Here is a 6,162-nt window from a genome sequence, read left to right as displayed (position 1 = left end):
ACTTTTAGCCACATTAGCATAGCTAGCATAGTTAGCATAATTAGCATTTTAGGTAATGTGTTTTTCTGAGTCAGTTGATGATGCTGATTGCTATGCTAGCACTTTTAGCTATGTTAGCATAACTAGCATAGTTCGCATAATTAGCATTTTAGGTAATGTGTTTTTCTGAGTCAGTTGATGATGCTGATCGCTATGCTAGCACTTTTAGCCACATTAGCATAGCTAGCATAGTTAGCATAATTAGCATATGCAGTTTTGACCAGCCTTCATCAAAAGTGGGCGGTGAGGGCGGTGAGGGCGGTGAGGGCGGTGAGGGCGGTGGTGCGTAGAGTTGGGCGTTGACGGCGGGTTGCGTCTGCGGGCCATACAACGCCGCTTGCGGCTTTAATTATTATTATTCTTCTTGCACACTAACGGCGTCTTTGAGCTTAATTTTGACCCCCGCCACATACCCGAAAACTCACCAAAATTGGCACACATCTGGGATAAATTGAAAATGAATTTTCGGCAAAGAGAACGTCACCCCCCCGAAGTCGATGACATCACAGCGAGCGGTCCCGTAAAAAAAATGAATGGGCCGAAAATCGCTTATGGGGCCAAAAAAAATTATTTCAAATTAGAGCAACGAAACCAAAACACGCGTGTTGGAGATATCCCAAAGAAGTTTTGAAATCATTATGGGATGGCCACACGACCTACGGCTTGGCGGCCATTTTGTGGCCAACTCAGAGAAATGGCGATATTCGTGTTTTTTGACAATATGGGAAAACGACACTTTTGTTTAAGCGATTTTCACGAAATTGCACACACATGCCAAGACCATGATTCTACAATAACCAAAGAAGTTTTGTTGACCTTTGACCTTGGGAAGGGGCGGCCATCTTGAATTTTCATAAAAAAGCACCTTTAGTAACGGATACAAACGAAAACTCGTCCTAGGGATTTTTATCAATCTTTTTGAAACTTCTCGGGCATCAATGGCAAGCTACTGTGGACAAAATGTTGGAATTAGAAGTTGTAGAATTTGAAACGCGTGCGCGTGGCGAATTCGCAACCGTCGCCATTTTAGCTAGCTCGCACATATTTTATCAGAATAGCCTGAAACTGAAATATGCGATACCCTGGCCCACACTGAACAAAACGATGTCACATACGACAAAATCGATAAAGGAATGTGGCCGTGGTAAACAAAAAACCGTCGCAAAAAAAAGTGCTGACTCGGCAAAAAAAAAAATTTTCGGATTTTATTTTTAAGAATCGGCTATCGAAACCCAGATAACTTTGTCGGGTATATCCAAAGAAAGTTTTGAAATCATTACGTGATGGTGACACGACCTACGGTTTGGCGGCCATTTTGTGCCAAAATCTGCCATTTTGCGTTTTTCGCGTTTTTACACGATATGGAAAAATGAACTTTTTTTCGAGCGATTTTCACGAAATTTTACTCGCATGTCCCTAGCGTAAGTCTACAATCACCTCTGGAGTTTCTTCGACCTTTGACCTCGGGAAAAGGCGGCCATCTTGAATTTTCTATAAAAAACACCTTTACCACCAGATTCAAACGTAAACTTGTCGTTGGAATTTTCATTGATCATCTCACAACTTTTTGGGCATCTACGGCAAGCTACTGTGGAAAAAATGTTGGAATTAGAAGTTGTAGATTTTGAACGGTGTGCGCGTGGCAAGCTAGCAAAGTGGCGCACTGTTATAACTCCCATGCATTTCAATACAATACAGTGAAAATTGAATGCATGCATTAATGCCTGAAACTGAATACATTGAAAAACACTGGATATGGACATATAAGGAATGTGGGCGTGGTTACCATGAAACCACTGTTGCTAAAGACAACAAAAATTTTACTTTTACCGATTTGTCCGAAACTGACGTCAATCTGTTCGTCCTCTCGAGGGGACCAAAACACAAAATGGTTGCTATGGAGATAAAATCAACAGAAAAGCCGCCATTTTGGAAAAAGTGTTTTTTTTATCAAATTATGACATAGCTCTCACCAATGGAGGAATGTGTTTTTCTGAGTCAGTTGATAATGCTGATCGCTATGCTAGCACTTTTAGCAACATTAGCATAGCTAGCATAGTTAGCATAATTAGCATTTTAGGTAATGTGTTTTTCTGAGTCAGTTGATGATGCTGATCGCTATGCTAGCACTTTTAGCCACATTAGCATAGCTAGCATAGTTAGCATAATTAGCATTTTAGGTAATGTGTTTTTCTGAGTCAGTTGATGATGCTGATCGCTATGCTAGCACTTTTAGCCACATTAGCATAGTTAGCATAATTAGCATTTTAGGTAATGTGTTTTTCTGAGTCAGTTGATGATGCTGATCGCTATGCTAGCACTATTAGCCACATTAGCATAGCTAGCATAGTTAGCATAAGTAGCATTTTAGGTAATGTGTTTTTCTGAGTCAGTTGATGATGCTGATCGCTATGCTGGCACTTTTAGCCACATTAGCATAGCTAGCATAGTTAGCATATGCAGTTTTGACTAGCCTTCATCAAAAGTGGGCGGTGAGGGCGGTGAGGGCGGTGGTGCGTAGAATTGGGCGTGGAAGGCGGGTTGCGTCTGCGGGCCATACAACGCCGCTTGCGGCTTTAATTTAACTTAATTTTAATGTGTTTAAATTAAACTTAATAACAATAACTATTTGTTTTACAGGCTGCTAGAAGTTGAAGCTATGGGTTATCTATGGTGCACTGGGGTTCTGTCTCTTTTCCCATCTACTTCTACTTCTACCCTTCCTCTCCTCTATTTTTGATCATTATTCATCATTTAGTTCTCCATGCCTCTGTTTGGTGCGGTGCGATTCATGTATTGTCCCTCTTTCCCTCTCCCCCCCTGGGAAGTGGGAGTGCTTCCAGACTCCAGTTGGCTCATCCGTGCTCCAGTTCCTGACCGTTTACCCCGCCTTTGCTCCTGCTCCTACACCTGGCTGTGGATCCTGCCTCTGGCTCATCTCTGGCTCGTCTCTGCTCTGTACCTGACCGAGTACCTCATCTCTGCTCCTGCTCCTACACCTGGCTGTGGATCCTGTCTCTGGCTCATCTCTGGCTCGTCTCTGCTCTGTACCTGACCGAGTACCTCGTCTCTGCTCCTGCTCCTACACCTGGATGTGGTTCCTGTCTCCGCCTCGACTCGCGCCTTTGACTGTCCCCCCAACCACGGCTAGATGAAGCTCGTCTGCTGGACTTTAAATATGTAGTTGTAGACTTAAATAAGTTAATTCTTCTCTAAGAGTTCTGGTAAATCGCCTGTCCGTCCTGGGGGAGGATCCCTCCTTCATGTGGGAACCCCTGAGGTTTCTTCGTTTTTTCCGGAATCCGTTTTTTTTTGGGAGTTTTTCCTTACCACGAAGGGGGGTCTAAGGGCAGGGATGCCAGTATATCTTAGTCAGTTTGTTAGTTCATTTTAGTATGTTTCTATTGAACTCTTTGTATTCGTGATCCTTTTGAGTTCATGTTTTACTTCGAAACCCATCGAGGCGACTGTTGTTGTGATTTTGGGCTATACAAATAAAATTGAATTGAATTGAATTGAACTACAAGCCCTAAAGATTGCCACGAACAAAGCCCAGCAGACCGCCTGCCACAGCGTCCAATCCTACTGGGTGAACCTCTGCATCAGTATACAGTCAGCTGCAAAGACAGGAATTGCAAGAGAAATGTACGAGGGCATTAAGAAGGCAATAGGCCCAAGACTGCACCCCTCAAGTCTAAAATGGGCCAGGTCATCACGGATCAGGGGAAGCAGATGGAGCAATGGATAGAGCACTACCCTCTGAATTATGGAGGCATTAGTCTTCTGAATACCGTGTATAAAGTGTTTTCTAGTATTTTAAATAATCGGTTATCTGAATATCTAGAAACAAACCAAGTCCTTGTAGAGGAGCAGAATGGATTCAGGAGAAATACAGCAGAGCGTGTTTTGACAATATTTATGTTTTGTCCTCGGTGGTGAGAGCTAGACTGCAAGAAAGTAAAAATACCTTTGTTTGTTTTGTGGATTTAAAAAAAGCATTTGACACGATAGACAGAGATCTTCTTGAATATAAATTACTTATGTATGGTATTAATGGTCAATTTTATAAAGCAATTAAAGCTCTGTACAAGGCTCCATTAGCCTGTGTTCAGGTGAATGACCTAAAAACAGGATGGTTTTCCACACCATTTGGAGTTAAACAAGGAGATGTTCTCGCACCAACTCTTTTTGCAATCTATGTCAATGATTTGGCTCAAGAAATTAAGAAAACTAACTTGGGAATTGATATCAACAATTTGAACTTGAGCATATTACTTTATGCTGATGATATTGTTTTGATAACTGATGAGGAAATAAAATGACAAGGAATGTTAAATACAATGACTGAATGGTGTAACAAATGGAGACTCACTATCAATGGTGATAAAACACAGATAGTTCATTTTAGAAAGCCTTTTGTACCTCAAAGTAATTTTCTGTTTTATTTTGGTAAAACTACTCTTATGTAAACTGATACCTGTAAATATCTTGGTTTTGTTTTTCATAAAAATATGATGTTCTCAGAAGGAAAGCAGCTGTTATCAGATTCTGCTGGGAGGGCACTTGGCGCAGTGATAAATAAGATGAAGGTCTGTCCTGAGTTGAGTTTTGACACGTTTAGTAAATTGTATGATGCCATGGTGGGATCTGTCTTTTATTCTGCAGGAGTTTGGGGTTATGCAGATGCTCTTGAGTGTGATAAGGTTCGAACAGGGCAATGAGATATTTTCTGGGTGTACACAGGTTCACCACTAAAGCCGCCATAGAGGGGGACATGGGGTGGAAACCTTGTGTGATCAAACAAAGAGCAGAAGTTCTCAGATTATGGAACCAGCTGGTGACTTTACCTGCAGAGAGACTTGCAGGAAACTTTAGTTGGTTATTATGAAAAATAATATAACATGAAACTGCTTCAAATACCAAAATTACGAACTTATTTGCAAATTAAGGACACCTTTTCTGCTGAGTCATACGTTATGTATAACTTAAAAAGAGGACAAAGATCCTTATGTGCTCAACTTAGAGCAGGAGTGCTCCCCCTACAGGTGGAAGTAGAGCGCTTTAAAGGCATTCCTGAGGAGGAAAGACTCTGTGAGGTCTGTGAACTGCAAGTGGTGGAGGATGAATTTCATTTTTTGTTTTATTGTCCTTTTTTTGAAAAACAGAGACTTCTGTTTGAAATCTTTTGTTTGGCAATTTTGTGTCAAAGGCATGGAGAATAAGAAAGGACACTTTGTATTCTGTTAGACTCTGATTAGGGGGGTTATTGAATTTTTGTGATGGGCATGTTTCTTTATGTATTATTTATTTTGTCTTTCAGTGTCATATAAGCCCGTGTGGGCTGGGCACATTAGTGCATGACACTTAAATAAATCAATCAAATCAAATCAAAAAAAAAAAAAACCTTCAGCTGTACGCTACGCAAAACACAGTAATTGACACAGCTCTCAACGCTATTCCGGACCTACCAGTCATGGAGGAGCTAGACACCCCAACTACTGTGGAATAACTCAGCAAAGCCATCGATTGCCTTGCCTGTGGGAAGGCGCCTGGGAGCGATGGAATCCCCCCAGAGGTCCTAAAGAGCGGAAACTATCCTTGCTTCACCCACTCCACGACCTGCCCTGCCTCTGCTGGGAACAGGGCAACATCCCCCAGGATATGCGAGACACCAACGTCGTCACTTTGTACAAGAACAAAGGTGACTGGAGCGACTGCAACAACTATCGGGGCATCTCCCTCCTCAGCATTGTCTGCAAAGTGTTTGCTCGTGTCGCCCTAGCCCGCCTTCAGGCCCTCACCTTCCACGTCTACCCAGAGTCCCAGTGTGGCTTCAGGGCTGGCCGATCAACAGTAGACATGACTTTCTCCGTACGCCAGCTGCAGGAAAAGGGCCGACCTCTCAAAGGCATTTGATCTGGTCAGTCGAAGCGGACCCCTGCAGTTTGCTGCAGAAGAACAGTGTCCCCCGCACCTGCTTGCAGTGGTGATGTCCCACCACGAGAACATGCACAGCACTGTTTGATTTTGTCGCAAATGGCAGAAAGGGCTCTGGCTTGTTTAGTAGGGGGCGAGCTTTGAGAAGGACATCTATCTACCAAAGCATTAAGTAAACACCTCTCA

Source organism: Oryzias latipes, chromosome 13, assembly GCF_053564925.1.
Source record: "Oryzias latipes strain Hd-rR chromosome 13, Olatipes_Hd-rR_3.1".
Lineage (NCBI taxonomy): Eukaryota > Metazoa > Chordata > Actinopteri > Beloniformes > Adrianichthyidae > Oryzias > Oryzias latipes.
The sequence above is the reverse complement of the archived record's forward strand: the minus strand, read 5'-3'. Positions refer to the sequence as shown.